Genomic DNA, 26,229 nt, shown 5'->3' on the forward strand with positions numbered 1-26,229 from the left:
CAGCTCTATTCCAGCCCAAAACAGGAAAGCAATGTTGGTTGACTAGACAGTTCCTTGCTTCACATTGGTGTTTGGGCAGAGATTTCTGAGAGGTGTAAGACCTAAGGACTAGAACAAATGGAATATGAAGCTACTTTATGTATGTATGCTGAAGTACAAACAACCTTGTGGATATATTTACCCCTCCTTCACACACTTGATGCGTCACTTGGAAACAAAAAGAAATCCTTCAGGTCATTCATCTGAATCTCAGCTGCTCAGAAACTGTGCTGCATCAATGTTCCTGGGGGAGGTAAATGTGTGTAGGTAAAAGAATTTGGAAATTCCAACAAACTAATTTGGTGTTGATCATAAACAGTTTACAGACTTGAGTCCTCCCTTGACAACTCTTGCTGACATTGCACCTAGGTCATCTTGTACCTGCTTCACACAGAACTTCCTGCTTGTGTCTCAGCTGAGCTTTCCATTTGGCTTATATAAGAGCTAAAAGCAGACTAACTTCATTGTTCCATTTAAATCTGACCCTTCATAAACAATTTTTAATATAACTTTTTTCTTTATTCAAACAGTATTTTTGTGGTCCAGCAAGTTTCTAAGTTTTCATTCAATTTCTCAGCTATGTGAGAGTGAGCCTTGGTAGAATGTGTACCGCCAGTAAATCCGTGCATTGCAAATGCTTTTGTAAGATGTGCAGATGCATGCCTAGATTCCTTCCCTCTCTGTCCTAGCTGTAAGCTGAATGAGAAGTTTGGGCTGTCTTTTGACCAGTCATTCTTTGGGATTGTTGACTCATCATTTATGCGATCAAGCTATTGTTCCTCTCAACTTGTAATATGAATGAGTGAAGGGAAGAGGAAGCCTTCTAAGTAAAAAAATATTTTCAAGAGTCCATAAGAATTTATAGCTAGCTTGCTTGAGGTTAGTGAATCAAAATTTTTGGCATTCAGTCCATCAGTTCTGCATATTTCTACACGTAGAGGATGAACATAAAGTAATTTTACATTCCTTGAAGTCATAATGCTTTTAGAAAAAAAAAAAGCTTTTTTGTTTTGGTGTTTTCTTTTAAACTGAACTGTACTTGTTTGAGTCACAACATTGTTTTTCCTGTTGGGAGGCATAATTAATATATGAGCCCCTATCTTTTTCTCAGTCTAAAGTAAGAAGTACTAAACAATGATATATGCCAAGATCTTTTTTTTATTCAGCACAGCAGCATGCTGGTCTGCAAGCAGATCTGCTGATTTAAATGGTGGTGTTTCTGAATATTGTTAGAAGAGTTAGAACAAATTTAGAAGGTCATGTTTGATTCTGATGAGGCTACAGCTGCAGAAAAGTGTTTGAAGCATGTACAAGTTGCAGAACACAGCCTTATTACAAATGGGCAATTATGCAGATGTGAGTGTGGTCTTCCATGTATGATGTCTTCCTTCAGTAGAGAAACTACACATTTTAGTGCTATACCACCTTGGAGCAAGATGGTGTGCAGAAGGTTTCACCTATTTTCTATTTCAGAAATTGACTGTTCTCGCATTCATTTCAAAAATCTATCTGATGGGTTTGTACATAAAATTTCAGAACAAAGATTTTTTTTTCTTGGTTATCTGTTGTAGGCCTTTCACACGTAGCTCATGGAAATGAGGGTTGGAAGCCATTAGGAATAACATCTTTCTTTTTTGCCCTATTACTGGGCAATGAACTGTTTGTTGAACAGCAGTGGTGAGCACCCAATGGCCACCAGCAGCTGATTCTCCATAGAAATGATAATACTTTCACAGATGTAAGTATTGATTTCATTTTCCCTCTGCCTTAGGGAATTATATGGTGCTAATTGTTTATTATTTCTTTGGCTAACAGCAGTTGGTAGTGGAAATACTGATAACATAAATTCCTGAGTCTGTCAGGAAGCTGGTGATATATTCTGTTGGATGAGCCTTTCCAAGTCCAAAGACCTCTGGATGAGGGAAACAATGCTGTGTTCAGAGCTCTGGCAGCAGATTTTTTGTTTTTTTTTTTTTTCTTTCCTATCTGTGGAGAAATGTAGCAAACTTGAATGATGAACTCTCTTAATCCTGACTGGATAAGAAATGTCCCTCTTGCTACCATAAATTTTCTCTTGAGAAGTCTTTGCCATGGTGGTCGGTATATTACTGGTTCTGCAGCTATGTGTGAAAAAGGGATCAGGCATCCAAATTATGGGGCTTTTTGATGGTTAAGTAGGGGTGAGACAATCCTTTCCTTCACCTCCTCTCCAGTATTGAACCCAAAATGTTGTAGGCTTGTTGCTTTTCTCTGCATTTTGACTTTGTCAGACTTGAACTTGGTTTTTTATAGCAAGTCTACTTTTTTTTTTTTTTAACTCTTCACGTCAGGGTCTGCCTTAAACTCAAGATCTTACTTGCCTCTGGTTTTTCTGGGAGCTCAATTATATCCTATGTAAAATGTCTTATTTCCCCAAAAGCTCAGTCTCATACCTGTTGTGTCTGGACAGATTTGGGTTTACATGTCAAAAATGGTTGGAAATATAGTCTGTAATGCTACTCTTGTTTGCCTCACACAGGAGGAGGTGTGCTTCTTGTCAACAGAAGAGGGAGTTAAACATCAGCCTTCATCATTTACTCATTTAAAGAAATGAATTACTGCATAGAGGCAAGGGACAATTGCTTCTTCTTTATTTGAGCCTTCTGCATATTGCTGTGCATGTGGGCACAGGGCAAGATAAATGTCACCTGATTTTTAGTTAGCCCTTCAAAATGCAGTGAGGGCCAGGGAGCAGGGGAGCAATACCATCTTAAGAACAAGGTCTGAAGCTCTGGCTTCTCTTTTTATGGTCACTTGTTCTTGAGGCTAAGCAACAGGTCTCCTGTTTGTGCATTAGTTTCTCAATAATGATATTTCTTTCTACAGAGGGCTGGCAAGTCTCGCCTTTCTTCCAGCTGAGTGCTGTCAGAACATTTTCTTAATCAGGGGAAGGATAGGAAGAACCTGTGAAACAGTCATGGGAGTTTTTGTGGGAGAAGAGGGCTTGCTGTGACTGCTAGGTGTGCGTTACTTTCTAATGAGACAAGAAATGTGTTCAGGTGTCCAGACTTTACAAGAAGTAAGTTGGTCTAGGGGCAGGATGAGAGAGATACATTTTTATAAGTAAATTTTTATCAGTAAACAATTTTCTTAATTGAAATGAAGAGGAAGTGTGAACCAATACTGTGTTAAATAGGATAAATGTTCGCTGGGTGCAAATGCAAACTCAAGGGTTTTTTTAATACTTCACTGAAACACTGGATTAATGTTTAAGTCTGATGACTAAATCCATTAATAGATACATTTCTTACTAACTTAGATAAATTAGTTTTTCAGGCAATTTTGTTATTCCCTCAGGACATGGTTTCCACTTGCCTGAATATTGCTCTAATTAGATGATGACACATTATCCCAATAACTCTTTTTAAGATATAGGACCTCTGCTACTAGACAATAAGTTTAGTTCAGCTTCTTTGTTTTTAATTAATGAAAAGGAGGACTTTTGTTTGAAGAAATCTGATGATACTCTGGGGATATAAAGTATTAAGTATCATCCCAGGTAGGGTAGTACAGATAGACTGAATTTAGAAGGCATGGAATATCTTTGCTGCAAAAGGCAGTTCTGTAAGTTCTTCTATGTTTTCCATTTTAGTGTCTCTTGAAATAATTAAATTCTGATTTTACCAAATTAAGAATGAACCTACTCTCTGACTGGCTTTCAAACAAAAGTTATTGTTTGAAGTCTATTAAAAAATCAAGGGGCACTGAGGAAGTCAAACTTTTTAAAAACAGTTTGGTAAGTGCAGTTAACTGAAACCTATAGAAAGGTGGAGTAGGTGGTGCAGGCTGTTCTTCATAATCTGTGTGATAACTCATGACTGGAATGTGAGCTACTGATGTGTAGCTGACATGGGAGGAAACAACCTGGCTTTAGATAATGGATCTGCAGGAGAAGAAAAAAATCCTTCTGATATCAGCTACAGCGCTGAGGCTACCATGACAGGATGCATTTTCCAACAACTGTTTACATAAAGGGTTTTTGCTTGACATAAGGCATTGCTCTGTTTCTTCCACCTGTTTGTGTGACAGCTGTCACTACTCTCATTGCTCTGGCTCATGAGCACACCAGAAGGTGAATCCCTGGGTGGGAATTGCCTTGGTTTTCTTCCTACCTGCTGGATGTAGAATCATTCTCAGCACATGTCAACACAAAATAATAACTTGTCTAGCTTTATCTATGGAATAATATCGGGCAACCATATTTAAAAGTAGTGACCATAAATCTTACATTATGGAATGATAAGGAACCAATGAAGGTCATCTAGTCCCTGCTTAAAATAGGGGCTGAACTAGCTTCAGAGTTAAGTCAGGGTACTTAGGCTTTATCCTGCTGAATTTTAAATAGCTCCAAGAATTTAGGTCCCCAGACCTCTCAGGGCAATCTGTTCCAGTGCTTATCCATGATCACTGTGAACTTTTATTCCCTTTTATAGCTAGCAGTAATTTGCAGTGTCTCAACTACTGACTATTGTCCTTTTTTCACTGCCATCTGAGAAAATGGTGGCATCTTCATAACTCAGCTATAAGGTAGAAAACACTATATTTTATTCCTGAGATCTTGATGTTAGACTTGATCTGAGTAGAATAACAGGTTATATTGAGAAGGCATGAAGAATAGAGGTTTCAAGCAATAGAGATGGAAGCAGAAGTCTGGTGATTGGCTGTTGGGATTTGGGATACACAGGCTCAAGTTCTTGCTCAGCTTCAGTCCAAGTGTAGATCTTTCTGCCTCTGGCAAAGACACAATGTTAGAACCTTCATTTGTTGGGGACTATGACAGGATTTCAGCATCATGTGAGTTTACAGAATCTCCAGTGTCAGTATAGGGTACAATCTAACTTTAAGGACTACCTTTGGTGACAAATGGCTTTTTATCTGTTTTCATGGGCAATGATAGTGTGATATTAAGTAAGTATTTGCTTTCATAAAATATGTGACTTGGCAGGAATGTTGATTCAGGTTTTGACTTAGTCTTAGGGGAAATTGATAAGCCAAGAAGTTTAAAAGGAATTAAGTAGTCTTGAAATTTTGAGAATAGGCTCTTTCTCCGTTTTTTCCTTCTTGAGTCAACTGCATGTATTTCTGCTTTAATTCCATATTCCTCAAATAAAAAAAAAAAGCTCTTTACAGTCTCATTTTGAAAGAATGCAAACAGTGAGTTCAGCAAATGAGGTGTATAAATGTGTGAATAGGACACAAAATGTCAGCGCAGATTTGGCCTTTTTTGCATTTGCAGTTGTCACTGCCAAGGGAGTAAGTGACATTCAGCAGTGGCTTCAGTATTAAAACATGGCATTCCCCTATGGCAGTATCCCAATGAGGCAGGCAGAGTTTCAGAGTGGGAAGAGCAGAAGCAAATCTCTCTTTTTTTTTATTTTTTTTCTCTGTTTCTTTTTAATGAGTGGTTTTGTGATTTTTTCCTTTGTGTGAAGAAAATACTTTGACAGAGCAAAATCCAAGGCAAGTAAATTAACTGCTAGTGAAAGACTTTCTTCTAGGGTAGGAGTTCTCAGCAGATGGAAACACACAGCCTGCCTCAGTGGCTACAGCACTGGTCTTGGAGAATGGGGCTCATTCAACTTCTTAGATTTGTCATTAAATGGTTCTTTCCTCACTACCTGTGCTGTTTGAAGGGTGCTGAAAATAGGAGTCTGAGAAGGGCACAGATTGTTAGTTATTGAGAGATTTGTTGATACTTGTATGATAGAAATTCTGATTTCTAGTCCCAGCATTCTGGTGGAGTGGTGCAGCAGAATTGTCCAGGTTCCATGGGCAATGATCATCCACTAGCCTTTATGCACGGGAATGGTACCACACATCCATCTCTGGATACAGAAGAACCTTGAAATCAGGCTAAAGAAGGAGAGGTCATAGCGTTCAGGGTGCACAGCCTGAGCAGTGATCTGGATCATGACGTCTTGCCAGTCTTTCAGAATCACTAGTGGGTGCTAAAGTGAAATGCTTCCCTGAGCAGTGCTAAATTCTACCAAACCTGTAAATGCTGAATTGTGTTCAGTCTTGTACAAGACCAAGATACACTGCACTGCCTTACCTTGAACTTCGCTTCAAAACATTAAAGCAAAAATTTAGGTTGTTTTCTGAAAGCTGATCTTGTGATTAAAAACAAAAAGAATATAAGGGTTGGGAGGGCTGGCTTTTATGAGTCTCTGTGGGGAAATTTGTTTTTGTGTCTCAGCTGCAAGACCTGCAGGAAGCTGCTTTTCTATCAGAGCTGGCATGCTACCATGGAGTTTATTGCTTGGAATACCTGTGATTCCATCTGAGATACCTATTGAGTACCTGTGCTCTTTATTTCCTGGCAAGCAAGGGAGTCATCTTTCATATAAGCCATGCTGCTGAATTGTCTGGAGAACATTAGAGGAATATGAAATTTACTCTAAAGAACAGTTAGGTAGTGCACTGTCTTTGACCTTGGGGTTTCCCAAGATTTGGTTGCATTGGTCATGTTGATGGCAGAGTAAGCAAGAGGGTTATTTTCCCACTGTTGACCTGCTGCACAGAGTGGGGCATGCTGTCATATGCTGGATCACTTGGCCCCTACTCATGAGTACATGCAGAGTTTGACTGACTTGGTTAGTGTTACCCTCTACCCCCTGCCCCCCTCCCCAGAACATAATAAAGATATTCAACTGTTTAGGAAAGAGTATTTGTATCTCAACAGTATGTTTGATTACTTTTTTTAAAGCTCTTGTACCTGGTCTCAATAAATTACAGAGGCTTTGCTCAATTGAATGTAAAACTATCTGCTTTTGTCCCTACGTTTATGCCTTATTTACTTTTATGTATTTTCAGTCCTCACAGGTGCAAAAGTTGATACTTCTGTACACCTTGAGCTTGGATTTCAATAAGTTTTATGTGTTGATTTACAGCAATGAAGGTCTTTTATTTTTGTCAGGTAGTCCTTTCTTAAGATTTTTCTTGAAAAATTTAGGTATTTTCTTCAGTGACATTCTATCATAAAAGAAATAAGAACATAACTGGAATTGCATTCAGGAGAACTTTTGGTTGCTACATTTGGTTTATTCTGATTGGTCAGAGAGTAAAAGTCTGACAACAGCTCTTTGATTAGGTTCTACACTTGATAAATGTTTTCAATACATCTATTTCTGTTTCAAAACCCAGAAAACTTGCAAATCTTTTTCTTCACCCTAGTATGCAGTCTTGGTGTCTTGAATTGAACATGTTTTAGGGGAGAGCTTATTTTTAGTTAGTTAATTGTAGGTGATTTCATCCATTAATTCTGACTTGTAGGAATCTGGTTTTGAAAAGTTCTTTTCAGTGTCATATTGACAGACTTCCCTTTCAGTGTTCCCTCTGGTAGGTCAAGTTTTCCAATTTCATGTGTTCTTTTCTTGCTCAAGTATCTAAATATACTCACAAGCTTTTAAATAGTGAATAAAAATTAAATAAAAATCAAGTGCTCTGACACATGACCTCGTTGGGTTTGTTCAAAGCCTTGTGGGAGACTTTTAAGGTGTTAAAATGCTGCATTCGTGATACTTCTATGGGGCAAGAAAGTAACTGCATCTAATTTAGTTAAAACTACTGAGAGAGCTTGAATGTAGCTGTGTTCTAGATGGGTGATGGTAAATCAGACCTTTACAGCTGAAATAATATGGTAAATACGCTCCTTATTTCACTGACTTGCAGAGCTACCTGTATCTATTGAGATACCAGGGCCCTCCTGAAGTCAGAGAGTGTTGCTGCTGAGTGGAACTGTGTCTCCTTGGTTTGCTCTGTCTCTCCCTGCAGCTGGAACGAAATGAAATGAGTATGATAAATACCAATTAGTTATGGCTTTTTGATGCAGATGAGACTTGGAAGACACCTGGCCCATCTCTTGCTGAAATGTTTGGGAATGAGCCTGGTGCTATATTTGGAGCATAACTGTAACTGGACAGATTATTTTCTGACTCACTCTAAGCCATTTAAACAGCAAGGCTCTCACCCTGCTGGGTGAACGTGGGGTGAATTTGGCTGCTGCTGAAGAAAGTCTGTGGATTCACTATGCAGGAAAAAAATGCCATTAATGCTTAATGCCATTAAACAGTTGCTATACTTGTGACTCTTTCAGCAGTTGTAATTTAATCACGCAGGGGTCTGCAGGTATGCAGATGTGATTTGTGTGTATAATTTGATGCAGAGGTCTGGATTACAGTTTGCCTGCAGCTGACTGAAGATCCTTTGGATGAAAGATGACCTGCTAATGTGCTGCTAAGTTTATTAATATCCAGCAGAGCAGCTATTATCCATTTTATCAACAGATTACCATGCTTGGTTTATGGCTCCTTTTTGCCTTCTCATGACTTGTCAAATTGCTTCCAACTGAGTATCAATGTTTCAAAGCTACAATACCTGCAGAAAGCACTGCAAGTATATAAAATTAATCTTTCATGGTGCAGCTAATTTGACTGTAAAACACCAGTGCTTTCTTGGTGGGAGGCATTAATGACTATTTGCATTTGTTTTTTAAGGAACTCCTAGACTCTTACTGAAAACTTGATTGAGCATCACTGACATGTAGAACTTGTTGTATTGTATGACCTAGGTGCTGTACTTGTCACCCAACAATCCAAACACATAGAGCATGCAAATCCAAAACAAGCACGGAGTTTTGCTGTGGAGTTTTCCTGCTGGAGAATTTTTTTCTTGAGGCAGCTCCTGAATTTTGAATAATTGAATAGAAATGATTGAGTGTAGATAAATTTCCCATATGTTAATGATTTTGGAACTTGTTTCAAAGCTTACTGAAATCTTATTTGTGAAAGAGTCTTTTGCTTTCTTAATAGCTTCTGAAACATTCAGATGTCTAGTGATTAATTCAATGTTCTGCATTGTTTTAAGATCATTGGTATTTCAAATATTTTATTTGAAATTTGGCAACTTATAGCAGAAAAGAGCTTTGTATGTTGCTTATACTCTGCTTCTTGAGTAAAGATCTCTGAATTAATGACTCAATGAGCGAAGAGGAAAGAATACTGCTCACCGTGGTTAATTACTGCCATATGTCCCATGCTTGCTTTGCTACCATTAATCTTCCTAAATCTTGGGAAATTTTTTGTTGGTTGATGTGTCTCAGGATTAACTGGGAGAGGACATCCACTTGTGGTGTAGTGGCCAAACTGCACCTACTGTGAGATCCCTTCCCAAGCAGACTTACTGTTGTCAGGAAAGCTGTTCTCCATCTGCTCTTCCTTACTGCAGAAGAGTCTGTACATCCCTTGCCACATCATATTCCTCTTTCTTTCTCTGGCATGATATGAAAAGGTATCTGTATGGAAATAATATTGCTCCAAAACATAATGCACAATCAGAGCTGCTGCAATAGAGTGCTGCAGTTCTGTACTGGGCCCTGGCATGAAATGTCCTGGGGACACTCCAAGAGCACTCTGAGCACTGTGCTGGCTGCTAATGGCAGCACTTTGTGCTGTCATCCATGATGGATGCTGGTTAGTAGGTCATGTCCCTTCCAGAGCTGTGTCTGGTTTTGGCACTACTTTACTGCAAATAGAGTTGTGGACTGGCTTTACAAAGGCTTAACACTTGACCAGTGGTGCACAAGCAATAGAAATGTCCCAGAAATTTTTATTTTATTTTTTTAGTTTCCATGAACTGACACAGATTCAGGGTATTTTAAGCTGCTGAGGTACCCAGACAGGACAGTTACCTCCTGCAGACAGAGTACTTCAACCTTAAAGGAAAAGCACTGTGCTAAATAAGCTTCTCAGCCTGAAATTTTCGAGAGTCTTAAAACTACTATTAACTGCTGTTCCAGTCTGGTTTTGTATGCTGGATATGGATCACTTGTATTACAACATTTGTGGATCATAACTCACTTGAGTTACTACTTTATTCTTCTGGATTTAAAACAGGCTAAGATGGCAAAGGGCAAGCAAGCTTTGGGATGGGAGGAGGAGGAGGACATAAGACTACATGTTAGAGTCAAAGCTTGCACTTTGTGAGATTAATTCTGTTCCTGCTGTAAAATCACTTAACAGGGCACAGGAGATTTTTTTTTTCTTTGGAGATTTTTGAGCTCAAGGCTTTTCACTGGTTATCACTGAAAAAATAGATCAGCTATGGCTGTTTGAAATTTCTGTACAAACTGAGAATTGAAGAAACTGTTACTATAATATTCCCAGTGGAAAGTGCTTTTCTGCTAGTGTGTTTACAGAGCCGAAGAGCATGGTAGACATGCATGGACAGCCATGGATGGGACAGGAACAATGTTAAACTAGATTGCTGACTTTGTAAGCTTCTGTATAGAAGTCGTGTTTTTATAATTGTATTATCCACTTGTTTAGAAACTCTAGCTGGTTGCTAGGATCTCTGTGAGTTTTAGGTGCTAGAAAACATTGAATCTTCTCTAGAGCACTCACAAAAATTGGGCTGTTCCACCTCTGTGGGAAAATACACACATGTAAATATATAAATATGTATTCAAAGAAAATTAGAGATGAATACAAGTGGCAATCTAATAGAATTCCACAGCCCCACCCCTAACCCCCAGCTAGTTTAGCCTTAAATTAATTCTGCTGATTTACTTTAGTAAGGAGAGGGAAAAGAGCCAAAGAGGGAGGTTTCAAAACTTATGTTCTCCCTCAAAAAATGATACCGGTAAAGATTTTATTTTGTGAACAGGCTTCTGTTTCGTCAAGTAGACCCTACAGTACAGGAAATATCTAAAGTTAAGGTACTCTGCTGCCTTTAGTGCTTTGATATGCTTCACAGTATATCTGTGCAGGTCTTTCCAGTTGGAACCTCGCCTCGTTTTGATGGACTGGCAAGTGAAAGAGGCAGCTGTTAATGTTTGTCATCCTTCATAGAACCATAGAATGCTTTGGGTTGGAAAGGACCTCAAAGATCATCTAGTTACAATCCCGCTGCCATGGGTAGGGACATCCTCCAATAGGCAAGAATTCTTGCTGGGAATAGGAACACATCCAGGATGGATGTTGTTCTAGTGAAACCATAATGGCAGGAACACTGCCAGAAGGCTTGATATGCTGTAATCTGAATATTGATGTAAAATAATGAGTGGCTGCTAATGTTTTAGTGTAACTTCAATCTTTCTAGACCTACTTTTTTTTTTATTTTCTCTAAGTTTTCTTTTTTCTTGATTCTTTTTTTTTTTTTTTTTTTAATGAGGGGGAAAACAGTATCTTCTTCCTGAGACCTGTGAACGTTAGGTGAGACCATGTCTCTTGTACTTAGAGATGAACTTTACAAAAGTATGTTTTTTTTCTTTCAAGACTGCAGGGAAAAATACATTCCTCCTGTTCCTATTTTCCAGATGTGTGCAGGGTTGCATTTGGAATTAATTAAAAAATTTGAAGGTGTTATCTTGTGCAGCAATATTGAGTCAAGGTGCTTGGAGATAAAAGTTCTTTCTGTCTGCTCAAGCCTAGCAAGCAAAGCCTGTGAATTTCTAGTGAAATCTAGTGACAATGCTAGTTTTTTAAACTGTTTAATGAAATACTTCTGCATCACAGGAACTGCCACTAATATTTTCCCCTTCTTTTCTGCTGTTCCCTCTTTCATTCCATTTATCTTTTATTCTTGAATAATCTTTGATATTTATTTTCTTTATTTTTCTGGGTGGTATTTAGCAGTCTTATTGCAGTGTCAATGATTAATTTTTTTACAGTATTCAAGATGTAATATCAATAGAAAGAGGTAGACAAGCTTTTTAAAATTTGTATTTGTTTGTTTTTAAAATCATGCACAAGTCATTGAAAAGCAAGCAGATGAACTATTTTTAATGCTATATAATGCTATTTTGCATTACTGTATTTTCCTGCCTTCCAAATTGGATTATTTGAAAATGTCAGAGGGAGAAACCTTCCACTTTGTGTAATCCTCAACTTTTGATTGACCCTCTTATTTTGTGACTTTACAGCTAGCACTGTATACTCTAGGCAGGACTACTTTGAAGGAAGGAAGAGTACTGGCAACATAAAAGGCTGGAGAGCCAGGAAAGTAGTTCAAGACCCCAGGCAAAATGAAATACCTGGACAACATGATGGTGGAGAAGCAGAGATGAAAACAGAGACTCATATCTCAGCCTGTAAGATAATGGTTCCCAAATCTGGACAGCTGAAGAGCTGTGTGTCACCTTGCTCTGAAGGTTTGCTGTTCCTTACAGCAAGGGGAACCTTTTTAGGACAGTAGGAAGTGCAGGACTGTGACTGTGGTAGAGCAGCCTCTTTGATTTTCGTAGGCATAATTTTGGAAAGTTTGGAAAAGGTGGCAGTGGGTAGAAGCTGTGGAGCCAGTGAGCTGCACTCTAGGGGCACATCGGCTAGTGGGTGTGTAGTTTGTCATGTATTGTTTTGAGAATCCTTAAGACAGCATTACTTTTTGTAGGGAATCCAATTACTGGGCTGCCCAGATAGGAGAGGCAAGGACATGCATTCAGTCATTGAGTATTTCAAACTAGAGAGGCATCAGAAATACTCACTGATAGTCAAAAAATGGAGAGGTATGTTATGCCTCCTTTCCGGCTCTCCTGGAGCCTTTTACATCCCTAAAGCAGCATCTTTGTGACACTGATTCCTGTCTCTTTTGCAGATCAGCAGGGTGTTCTTCAGACATGATGGTAGGGTACAGGCTTTACCTATGATTATCTGTCTGCAATCACCTGCCTTTTAAAACTGTTCCAAACAAGAGATCATCGCTTTACCTTCACTTAAAAATGGTCAGGGAATGTTTGTAAGCTGCTAAATTTGAATAAAAGCCTTTTGGAGCGAGTAGTTAGCATGGCTGGCACCAGAAGGCCACTGCAGGTCTTGGGCTTTTTGTATTCTCTGGTGTATTGCTGCAAACTACAAGAAAAACAAAGATAAAAGGGAGGAGATGATTCCCCTAGAACAGAATAGAACAGCAAAATGTTCTAATATGGCTGGCAGGTTTGCTTATCTAGTGCTATTTTAAGCTAATGAAAGCAGTATTTCATCCTTGGATCAAGGTTTATACATATTCTTACAGTTGTGAGGGTTGTCAAAGTAATTGATGTACTGCCAAAACTGCAGTGAGGATACAAATAGATTTTTGTGTGGGTTGGAGTAGATCTCATGGTAATTTAGTGGCAATTGGTGTGTGTAGGAAGACTATTTAGTCCCTTGTTCTGAGGTAAAAACAGTCCATTTGTAATGTCTTGAGGAATGTGGATGTTGCCTTCCTGAAGAGGGCCAGTAATTTATCTAACTTTGTGTTTTGCTTGGATCAGTGGCCAAAACAACAGAGGAAGATGCAATCCTTTTAAAATTTGAGCTCTTATGGATGGCCTGGACTAGCTTCTCTTTGCATCTGTGTATGAGCATTATGTTTCGTCCTTTTAACATGAACAAAGTTCTGGTCCCTGTGGTATGGATGGTTTGTGAGAGAGGGAAGAAAGAATTCGCAAAGCTTTCTCTGGGTACCTAGCAAGGAAGCAATGCAGCACGCTGACCTTCAGAATCCAGCGTTTCCTGTGTGCCAGCAAAAAGATGTATGATCTTTCTGGGTGGTGTGACTCTGTTCTCCTCCCTGCACACTGTTGTGCTACAGTGCAACCGTTCAATGGCTTGCCTTGTGGTGTGTTCTGACCCAGACTATTCCAGATCAAGGGTGGGCTAGAGCATATGGTACCTCTTCTCTGTGCTTCTCGTCATAAGAAAAATGAGGCTTAAAGATGAGGGAGAATTGAACTCCCCCCCAGTCTGTTCTGTTACAGCGTGGGTCGCTGCTGTAAGTTCAAAAGCATTTCTAGGTCACTCATTTTACATACAGGGAAGTGTCTTTGTGCACTTGACAGAGCCATTTTTTGTTTATTTATTCTGCCTAAGAGTGCTTCTAGTTAGGAGTTAGAGAAGACTACCAAAGGTGTTGAATTGTGACCACGTGTTTCATTGCTTTGACAGATCCTTATATTTCTTCCTAGTACCCAAAAATGTAATGGTTCTGTTGATGCTATCCAGTTGAACCATGCCTTTTGCTCTGTTGAAATTAGAAACCAAGCTCTAAGATACATGCAAGATGTATGATTGCTTTCTAAATTATTATGTTCAATTCTTCGAGCATGTTAAATTCTATGAGCTTCTTTGTTTTGAGAAGCTTCACTTTGTTTCTGAAGCTGTCCCTTTTGAACTAATGTCCCTTCCAAGTAGAAGTGATGAGATCTTGTGATGTGTCAGAGAGAAGCAGGCAGAGAACTGGTCTAGTGTTTTGGTTTCTTTCTTTCCAATGAGGAATGACAGGGACACTACAGACAAGAGTGTGGGAGGACTTTAAGCCCAGTAAAATATAGACAAGGACAGATATGGGTGTAAATGACCTGATAACGATGAAAAAAGAAGCTTACTGTGTTCAGTGACTTTTCCTGAAGATGAGCTGCATATTTTTTGCTGTTCTTGTTGCTAAGAACTTTAAGACAGACGGAGTTTAAACTTTTTTTCTTTTTTAAATCAGCGAGGTGCTTGCTGGTGCTGCTGATACCATGTATGTACAGGTTGATGTTTATCAGATCAATGGTACAGTGAGGACTTATATACTTGCTTTTATTTTGTCTGATTTGGTATGAATGAGTTATAAGCTTTAAATGCAAGAGAAAGAAAAATAAGAGTGATAATATTTTCCACAAACCATGTAATATTCTTTTTATTACTTTCCTTTTTTTTTCTTTTTTCATTGGGAGTGCTAGCAGGAGCTAGGGTTAGGAAGCACTACTATTTTAATAGTTGAACTAAGTGATTTCAATTTCCTTTCATTTGGTTACTCTTTTGCAGTAAAACTGAGAGCACACTAACAGCTGATTTAACCCTGAAAATAGATTTCCTTTTTCCTATTGCTTTTCATGATCTTCACAGAAGCCGTCTGTGATCTTTTGAGGGTTGTTTTATGGCTGAGAAGCGCTGAAGCATCACAATCGGTGCGTCGGGGGAAATCGATGGGTACCAGTGATGGGATCAGGCCGGCAGATGGCGCAGGCAGAAAAACTATCCTGCCGAGACCTCGGCTTGAACCAAGAGATTTTGGGGTTTGTGACTTTCTAGCAAGGTCTTTGGCTCCCGAGACAAACTACCTGCTTGGTGTGATTTAATATTTTCTTCTGTGGAAGTGGATGTTGCAGCCTGGTAGTCCCAGCTGTGGAATTTAGAGCCAAGTGTAACTGCTAAAATGCTCAGAATGATGAGTTTGGGAGTAAATATGCAGCTATTCTGCTCAATGGTTGAATATGCTGCTAGATTAAATCCTGTCTACCCTATAGAGTGCAGACTAATACTATGACAAACCTAGTCTTTCATGCTTGGCCAAAATATTTTGGAGCTTTTTAAGGTGATCTGCATCTGGACCTTTTGAGACATCAGTGTGCTACAATTTGGTTGTCTTTTATACCAGAGGTCTTCATACTTTAAGGACTAAGAGTCTCTGGTTAATCTGAATTTTGTCTGAGAAATGCTATTTTCCTTGGGGTACTGTGAATAATTGCTCTGAAAACATTTTTCAGCATGGCTAAATTGATAAGTTGCAGATTTTTTTAATGCAGCTTTTAGATGCTGAGCTTGGAAACGTTTGGTGTGAAGGATCAGCTACTGCAATATGCTTCAAAAATATTAGGGGGCACTATAAAGAGTAAAATCTTGGTTAGTTTTCCAGAATCTGATCTTGTTACTGACAGTAAAGAGCATTATTACTCTGAAGTTGTTGGAAGGATTTGGTTTGAAGTTTTAAGTTGACATTCATAAAGGCAGAATGTATACCTCTGAATTGGTATAAAACTGATAGTATAGTTCTCTGCTGTGAATTGACTATTTATTCAAATGTTTATGCACTCAAATGATATTTTTTTTTTTGTGATTACACAATGAAAAATTCCACAGTGTTTCAGAAATTCAAGGAAATATTTTATGATGACCTGCACCAGTCTTTAGCCTGTGAAGTGTGCTATTGGCTGTGGAACAATCCAAGGAAAACCATTTCTCGGTTCTTGAGCACAGTCTAAAAATTATAAAGATGGGATCAATAGCTGTCCAAGTGCTGTGATTTTGTTTGTTTGAATAACTTTGTGGGTAATGTAGACTACACTCTTTGGAAGGGCTCTTGACAAGGCAAGAGAAGACTGTGAGTAGAAAGGAATGGTAGAGTATAAAGTGAGACAAATTTTTCTGTGTTTGGTTTAAGGAATGTGTTCAACTCTCTTGATGGTTGCTTACATTTCTCAATACTAAGGCAAATATTTTCAAAAGCAATTATAACAGTTGCATACATCAATTTTATGCATCAGGGCACCTGTATTATATTCTTTGCTCTCTATAAATGCTCAATTACTGCTTTGCCTATTATTTAAAAAATCTATTCTTTCAAGATAATGCTAATTGAACATCTCAAAATTAAGCCACTCACTATCACTAGTAGAATCTGATTAATTAGGCCAAGCTTGAGGAATAACCTGATATTGATCATTTTGGCACAAAGTGGATAGGAGTCAAGTGCTTGTAAAACTACTGATCCAGGGTTTGCTTTTTTGTTGCTTGTTTTACTTTTTAGAAACTTTAACTGTTTTAGAAGAATCAACCCACTTTTTGACCCAGTCACACTGCCATTTGTTCAAACTAGAAAGCTTTTCATGCTTCCTCTGCATGGAATTGTCTCATGCAGATCTCCAGTTAACGCATGTTGTGTTTAAATTCCAAGCAGTGCACCAAGTTCTGCTGCTGTTTTACATCTGTGAAATAACCTTGCTTCCACGATTCCTGGTCCCCTGCTACCAGCAGAGAACACTATATACTACCCAAGACTTTCCTAACTGTGGTTTCAAAGCTGCTAACTCAAAACTTGCACTGGTGTGCTGACACTGTGAATTGTGGTATGTGTACCCAAAATGACAGGGGAATTGCCTGTTTCCCCATGAAGTGTTTCCTCTTCTCTTCTTCTTACACTTTGGGTTTCACTACAAATCCCATTTGCTTGGTGTTGTAAGGCTGGGGGTAAATCACAGATGCGCTGTTTGTCAGTGGGTTATGAACTTGATGTTCTTGTTCTTCTTTTAGGGACTTTTTAAACAAAGAGCTTGTTATTTCTTTTTCAAATGTTGCTTTGTCATTGTTCCAAAGATGGCAAGAGACTGTGTGTTTCAAATCTTCAGCCTTCTCAGCTCTTCACGAGAAGTAGATGTGCTGTTAATATCACACAGCTCCTTTAATTAGGTAATTAGCACTGGAAAGACAATGCTAAGAAATCAGGAATGGGAAAAATAATAGACTTTACAGGCTTTAACAGTCTATCTGTTACTACAGTAATCTTTTAGCCTCATTCCCTTATGAACTAATATCCTCAGTGGTACTGTCATGTCTATAACTTTATTCCCATCAATGAAGCTGCGCAGCCTAATAGATCTGTCCCAGGTAAGCAGTTTTCACTCTGCAGAACATAGATGCTTTGCCTACTCAATGGTCCGTATCAGCTATTAAGTACTGACAGTGGTCTTCCCTGAACAGCCTTTTAGCAAACAGCTTATTTCAGTAAGCTTGCCTGGTGCAACAGGAGTGATGAAGGATGAGGGGTTTTTTTTTTTTTTTGGTTGCTGGTTGGAGTTCTTGATAATTTAATATTCAGTATCAATTTAAGCAATAGTTGTATCTTTATGTAAGTGTGTTGGGTCAAAAATACCTCCTTACTCAACATGACTTTAAAAAAAATTGGTGCACACAATGTGAGCTGCTTTTAGCAGTTCATCCTTCTGGTCACAGAACATATTTATTAATCATTCAGTACATTTTTGCTATTTTCATAGCTGAGAAAACCTTTGATGATGCATTGCTTGATTTCGTTGGCTTGCCTTGGGTTTTGTGTTTTTTAGCTTTTGTTCCTTTGTTTTCCAAAGGGAGAAATGGTAAAATACAGGATTTTCCTTTATGCAATGTATTCTTTGACTTTCTCTGGCCTCCTGTTACTAAGATGATTAATTGCTCATGCCGAAGATAGGACTCTGAAAAGAGTCCTCTTTATCTGATAGAGACTAAATTTATTGGGGGTGTGGAGAGAAAAATATATTTGTTTTGGCTTACAACATAGTTTGGGCATTTTAGAAGTAAAGTTTGAAGGAACCCCAGCGTTTCTGAGAGAGGCATGAGAGAAAAAGAAAGGCAGCTCCATGAATTAAATCATGTTTGTTGTTTAGGAGCTATTGGACTACTTGGCAAGGGGAAGCAGCAATTCTATATGTATACAGGAGACTTAATTATGCATTTATAGTAGTGCATTCATCTGCAAACTAAGCCTCTGGACTGCTTGTGTTACACCTTGTACAAAGTCATTCCCTGTAGTGTGAGCTCATGTATCATCATCTCCAGGGAAAAACCATCTCGGTTTGTCTCACTGGAGAAGTGTACTCCATGTCACCTTTCTGGGAGGGAGGATGGACTGGCATCCTGTGGACCCAGCTGGCTCCTTGGAGTCTCCTGAGAATGGGGTCACTCTGTGTGGATGCTTGCTATGCACCTTGGGGGAGATGCTGGATGGTGGCAGAGCCTTAAGGAGGAGCTGGGGAGAGGCTACTCAGGATCCAGAGCTCTGGGTGGATTTTCTCAAATATTACTTACCCTGGATGAAGGTCCCGGCAGATCCTGATGAGTGGTAGAGATCACCTTGGGAAGGTGACAGCAGAAAAACATGTTTTCATGGGCTGTGCTCTCTCCCGAGCTCAGATGCTGCCTTGTATAACAAGAGCTATTTGCTGAGAATGTCCTTTAGTCTGGAGATGCATGGACTGCAAAATCTCTGTAAGAACAGAATGACTTTTATGGCAATAGTCATATTGACATAAAAGATCTAAAGTAATTTCTGACCTGGGTTGTGGCCTAGAGACAAGAGTCTCCACTGTAACCTCTGCTGTGCAAGAGATGGCCTGTGTGGATCCCCTGCTTTCCCTCTCTGTGCTTTACTGTGTGTGCGCTTCTGCAGGGAGTGTTGAGCAGATGGGCTGGCCTGGCATAGGCTGACTTTCAACAGCTGCTTCTGTGACACAAAATGAGGAGAGATCCATTTTCTTTAGCAGCTGTGAGAGTGCCCCTTTGGTGGTGCTGACAGAAGTTCATCTGCAGCCCCATCTATAGGAAGGTTTCCACTGGTTTGGTTCTTCTACAAAGCCAGTCCCACTTCCTGTTTTTGCTGCAATGATATCTATATGCCTATATTATATCTATATTATGGTTTTGCTGCAATGATATCCCTGAGGAAAGTTGGTGTCCTAATGTGCATCTTTAACCTCCTGAGACACTCTGAGCCTCTTGCTTTGTTGCATGTAGCAGTGTTAGAGCTGATCTAAATCCAAGTGACTTGCGTGGCTGTAGATTTTTGACTGGGATCGGGAAAATGATGGAAAAATTTTGTGAGAAGGGAAAATCCACTTCCTTTGGTCTCTGTCTCTTTCCCTAACAACTTTATGAAATAAAAGTTGTAGCTTACTGATCTGTGTATTTCCCAATAATACTGCCTTCTATGATTGTTTCCTTTAAATGAAAAATTAAGCCAAGAATTTCAAGTCCTTCTAGAGTAAGTAGATCTTCTGCTTTTCCTTGTACAGAGTTTTGTGCATAGACTTTGGTATTTTAGCAGAACATTTAGTTTTCTGTACCTAATTTGCTACTCCTGCTTGTCTTCCTTATCACCATCCCAAGCTGCTCCTCCCACTCCAGATATAACTTAAGAGGAGGCTGGAGTGCCAGAAGTATCAGACTGATCTCTTAGTCACCTCAGAAAGTTCTGTTTTTTCAATGAGTAAGTTGGGGAATAAAGGAGCAGCACTGCAGGAGAAAAAAAAAATTGTGGCTGTTTTGGAATGGAAAGTAGCTGTCACCTCTATCAGCTCTCCTCCTGAAATGCAAGCATTAATCCTGTCCCAGAATATCACCTGCTAGTCTAACTCTGAAGCCCCATTTCTGTCAGGGCTTTGCTGCCTTCCTCTCAGTGTCACTCATATACTGTGTAATTATATTCTGAATTATGTGAAATGATGACTTTCTGTAAGTGGGTTGAACTAGCCATTTGGTACATACTGCTCTAGATATAAATAATCCATCTTTAAAACAGGCTAGATGGTCTCTGGAAACTTTTCTAGCACTTTGTTCCTCTTGTGGGCATGAGAAAACACCGTCAGGTTTTTGTTTACACAATGTAGTTCATAGGTTTTTCTTCTGAAGAAAAAGACATCTTGTTTTTGATATCAGTTTCTTCTGCCCAAAACTTGCAGACTGCTGCTACCTTACTTTGTCCATGTAAGATGAAAGACTTTTGATACCTTCTATAACTGGCTGATGGATGATGTGCTGAAGAAAAGTAAAAATCCAGTGTGAAAGTTATGGGAGGATCATATATATCTTCATCTGAAGAGGTCTCAAACATTTAGTTTATCCAGTGGAGTTTTTGGATGGGATATTGGTCAGGCATTGGAATGGTGGAATCACCATCCCTGGAAGTATTTCAATAATATCTAGGTGTGGCACGTGGGGACTCAGCACTACCAGGCCCATCACTAAATTGAGTTAAGTTAGACTCAATGAACCTAAAGGTCTTTTCCAGCTGTCATGATTCTATGGTTTAATGAATGCTTCACAGACTGTACTGCTGTGTTTACAGTAACTTGTGAGTAAGAGGCCATGTTTTGTCCCCCGCAGTAAGGTAGGAGTTTCTGTAACTGGGCCGTTTGTTGTAGTTACAGAACAGATTTATCAGAACAGCAGTTACATCTGGGGATGCACAATAAACAGGAATAGCACAAATAACATACTGTCATTGAAGCGTATTGAAATGCTTCAATAATAATCTGAATAACAGAAAAGCTGAGTACTCCATCAGCTTTTTTACTTAGGTTGAGCAATTAAATCAGAGAAGTCAATGGCACCTTGTAAACAAGAGAATAATCTAGGATCATCACTGTCTGAAGAGCCCAGCTGGAGAGTGACATGATGGCACATTTCTTCCTGCCAGTGATGTCGCCTTGTCATCAGAATTGTCATCATTACTGCTCTTCTTTCAGGTTGCTGTACTTGGCAATTCTTCAGATTTTGTCATGCTTACTTACAGTATGTATCTACCACAGCTTTGGGTGGTGGCTCAAAGAGTTGCTGCTCTTTTTGGTTGGGAGCAGTAATGTGATGACAAACAGCAATGGATCCTTCCAGGGTGATAGAAGATCTGCAATTAGCCCATAAGTGGCTTTTTATCAGTTTTGTTTTCAATATTTACTTAAATACCTTTTTTCTTTAACATGTACAAAACTGATTTGGGTATTTTATACAAACTACCTAACTCAAAATTCCTTCTTCTATTTCTTATTTCCAGTTGGGCCAGAAAAATAGAGCCTGTGTTATGGCTCTATAATATCAAAATTTTAGAAGGAATGTAAAACACTGAGTTACTATCTATTTTTCTTTTTCCCTTGTGGGTTTTTTTTAATTTTTTTTTTTTGTGGCTGTGTTTGTTTTTTGTTGCATCTTTAGCACTGGGAAAAATATTTGAGTAATGCTTCACTCTATCTAGGACTTTTTTCATTACAAAAGACTTTCACTTTTGCTGGTTGTTGGGGTTTTTTTGTTGTTTATTTGTTTAGGTTTTTTTAGTCCTAAAGTACCTGGATTTTCTCTTTCCCTCTCAGTGGATAATTTTAATTATTAAAAAAAAATCTCAAGCACCCTCTAGATATTAAGGACCTTTAAGTTGATTCTTAAAGAGTTATTTCATGATAGTGAAGATGCAAGTTTTGGGTTCCTTTGCCTCTTGTCTAGAACTGTTTGTGGAAGAACACCCCTCTTATTTGCTGGATTGGAAGGATTCTGAATTTGCAGTGTGGCTGCATGTGGATTCATTTGCACTGTTGTAAAAATGAGTTAGATGGTGCCTAGAGTGTATTTAGGAACTTAACTGTGTAATCTTTTAACCTATAGTGAAGGTAGGAAAATAAGAAAAGTGGAACTGTTAGGTTTCTACTGAGTACAGAACATGTTAAGTTTTAATGAGTTATCTGGAGCATAAAAGGGAACAAGCACAGAATCAAAGAAGTAAGATTTTATCATTGTTGCAGAAAATAAGAGCAATATTATGTTATTTTATCTTAAAGAAGGATGGCAGGATGTTGTTTTAATATTATTGGAAGGTGAAACAATGGAGTCCATGTTGGAAAATGTAGTAATGTTTGAGTTTTTGTAGTAAATTCTGATCTCAAAAATATTTCTGTTGGGAAAGATGAGTGTGCATGAGCAAATGTGATCAAAGATATGTGATCTTATACTTGCAAAATAAAATCATGATGAAAGTCCTGGCCTTGACTATTTTGTGCTTGCAGCATGTCATTAAGCATATCTTTGACTTTTTATTTAAGATTTTTTATCTTCTTTGTTGCTGTGCAAGACATGTAACAATTTATAATTAGCTAGTATTTATTAATATTTGGAAAAGGTGGGGCAGAAGAGAAGCTATGAACTCAATTGACAAAACTTGTCTAACCAGCAATGCAGTTACAATGATTATTTTGAGAAGACTTCAGTTTTGCAGCAATGCTTGCTTCACAGATTACTCTTCTCTGCCTCATATTGACAGGTTAAAGGACATAGTCAAGATACAACTTGAAGAATCAAAGAGTAGAGACATCTTGTCTGTTTTTCTGAAGTGTGGCATTTGCTTCCCATTTAGGTAAAAACTAAACCAAACTGCAAATTTGCAGAGTGTACAGCAGAGTCTCTCTTGACAGGAAACTTGAGGGAAATGATAAAACTGGCAGATAAAAAAAAATATTAGTTTTGGCTGCAATGTGCTTCATAATTACTTCAACAAGAATATCCTGGCTTTTGTTTCCCCCCTAATTCCTGTCTCCTACTTGCTAATATGTATATGACGTCTGTCAGAATTCTGCCAATCAGCTGACATGGTTAGACATCATTCTGTCTGCTTGAGAAATGTCTTTTTCCCCCTGGCCCATGAAAGCCTGAAAAGGAAATATCTGATGACAAAAAGAAAAAGTCGGTAACTCATTAAAAGGCCATATAGAAAGAAATTGATTCCTTTTTACAGCATTTAAAGCTGTGATTTGATTCAGAAAAACAGGCTCCCCTTAAGCTATTTTCTTTAATTTGGGTTTTTATTTTTTTTTCTTGGTGTTTGTTTGTTTTGTTTGCTTTTTAAAATAAATGCTGTACAGAAAGCCTCCAGATATAATGATGAGCACTTAGTGTTTTAATTCTAACAGTTTTTAAGGGAATGAACTGCAGGTTTTAGACCTTATCTGTAACCAAGCTGGCTTTTCTCCTAGATGGGCACATCTGATAAGGGGTCTGACATCAGTATCATAATGAATTCTTGATTAGTCACTTCTCTCAGACCTGTTCTAAGACCTTGCTGGTCCCTTAAGGGACCTGAGGGTGCCCTTAGCCGTCTTTCTGAAGGAGCTAGCTCTGAAGCCAGGACTGAAATCTTAAAAAGCTGTGTTGCTGGTGGTTTGTTTTTTTTTTTTTTTTAATATATATTTTCTTTTTTCCCCTGCTAACAGACTGGTGAACCTTGATCTTTCCAGATTTTATTCTCTAGAGTTTTGAGAAGCTTCTTTACTTTAAGCTCATTGCAAACATTGCACATCCAGTGAACACAAAAAGCACTACTTGACCAATTGCAAATAAGCAATACAGTCCACTTGGTCATGGGTAAATATTTCACAGAAAGATCTGTGTGAATAAAGATTTGAAAAGGCCGTTGTTTAAATAGTTTCCAATGAGATATGAAAAGACATCAAGACCATTTCTATCACTGAAGAGACTGAAATGGCTCTGTTCAATCATTGGTAAAGTCTGGTTTTGTTTGTGCCTTGATATTTGTTTTAGTAATGCTCTGTCTCAGTAAATACATATTTGGTATCCTGCAGAAAGCAGCTTAAATTGTGTGCATAGAGGTGCAGTCCAAGACTCTGATGGAGCACTTATGGATTCAAGAGATTTGCATTCTGAATAAGAAGATTCTCATTTCTGTGTATAAACTGATATCCTGGTACACTTGGCTACTGCTCAGATTACCAGTGTTGGTTGGCATAGGTTGTTTCTTTTTTTTTTCTTTGCTTTGATGGGTCCAGTGGTAGAATAAAATATTTTGGTAGCTGAATGGATAACTATACTTAAACTAGCAAATACTTAGCAATGGAGTGTTTTAAAAAGCAAAACACCAGCGTTGGTGTCTTGACAATAATGGGCAAAATGCCACAATTCAGAAGTAAAGCTCTGCCATTGATTAGAAAAAAAAAATTGTATTTAAGCAAACATTGTACTGTTTGATGCAAGAACAGAAATGTGGTAATTCTTTGCTATCCCCACTGTGTAGGTGGGGTGTAGTTGCCTGAAAGTCTTGTCATGGTTGAGGAATGATATTCCCCAATTTAGTGCTCCCATCACAACCACTCTGCTGCTTGTTTCCCCCACCCCACTTTTTGATGGAGAGCAGATTTGAAGACCCAAAGGCAAAGATTGCTGGTTGAGAAAAGAACAATTTACTGGAAACAGCAATGGGACAAGAAAATAAACAGTAACAATATTAATGACAGTGGGTACAAGAAAAGGAATGATTCACATGGAAAACACAGCCAATAATGGACAATACTGGATAGCTCCCTGTGCCAGGGAAGGAACCACTTCTCCCTGGAAGAGAGTCTTTTTCCTGTGCCCTGGCAGGGATGTGAGGAGGTACAGAATAACCTCCGTGTCCTGGCTATGCCTCCTCCTGGATACTGGAAAAAATTAACACTGTCCTGGCTGGAACCACAGCATCTGCTCATAGAAAATGTTTTAATTAATTTGTTGCAGAAAACTGTGCAAGTCTTACATCAGATTTAAGACCAGCTGTTTTCTGCCTATCTTTTTCTGTGTTGTCTTTGATACAGAGACTGCAGAAGCTGCTTTGGACCCTTTCCAGAAAGTTATTGAAATCAGTCTTCAGTAACTGTATTGGTTTTTACTGTGCACGGAGGTCACTGAGCTTCATGAGCAGACAGCTGTGTTAAAAACAGGATTTGAGGATTTTAGAAGGTGTCTTTTTACAGTTTGAATAAATAAGGTGTATAAAAGCATGCACACATACAGCATTTACTATGTTTGTCCTGATCTTCTGCCTCTTTTTCTCTATAGTTGTGGTCCTGCTGGTCAGTTTTGATATCAGTAGCAGCTCTCCAACATTTATCATGTCAAACCTCTGAAAAGAAGAGAGGTACAGGCTGCCCCACAGCTGCTGACACTGATAATTAGAAATACAAGTACATATCTTTTGAGCAGGGTGGTGTTTTGTACTTCTATGCAAAGGAGGTGGTAATTTTTGATGAAGTTGCTTGGTTTTTTCCTGGTGAAGTATTGTTCTCAGCAGAAACAAAATCAGTATGTCAAAAATTGACATCTTTCTGTCTAAAGCGTCAAGACAGTCATGTTTGAGCTAAATTTTTTCAGCAAAGTAGAATTTGAAAAGGATGTGCAGGTGCCAAGGCTGCTTTTCCTAAACCACCACAGCATTCTTTCCACCATACTGTGAGGCCTGGATTCAAGCCTACATTAGACCAGTCACCAGAACCAGGCGAGTGTTAAGACACCCAGACATGATTTGCTTTGGGGTGGATCTCTTATTTCTTCTCTTGAAGCATATTGTTTCAAATTCACATGGATATAGATATTCAGTAATTCAGCCTAGGTGGAGGTGGGAAGGGAGAGGTAGAATTCATTTTGTCATGCCTGTCTTTGCTTTCTGTTTTAGTAGTAGATCTTGGATGTCTAGAACAATAGGGTTAGGATAGCTTTATGAATCTCAGGTAGGAAAGGCATTTTTTTGCAGCGTTCTTTTGACTGATCAAGATTTGCTTTTAATTTACTTACATTGGAATATATAATGGAGAAGGACAATATTTCAGAGAAAAGAGCTTGTAATTAGGGTGAGCTTTTTTAAACCATGAAGTATTGTAGTAAACACCTGGAGGAGGACTTGGGAACTCGCAACCTATGAAGAACATATGACCTACACTTCATTCATGTTATGACAAAAGGTAAAATTTTTTTTTCACTTGGCTTTTTTTTTTTTTTTTATCCTACTATTATTGACTATTGTTAAAGTCAGAATAGCTGCCAAAGAAGCTTC

The sequence above is a fragment of the Motacilla alba genome, chromosome 2 (genome assembly GCF_015832195.1).
Source record: "Motacilla alba alba isolate MOTALB_02 chromosome 2, Motacilla_alba_V1.0_pri, whole genome shotgun sequence".
NCBI lineage: Eukaryota > Metazoa > Chordata > Aves > Passeriformes > Motacillidae > Motacilla > Motacilla alba.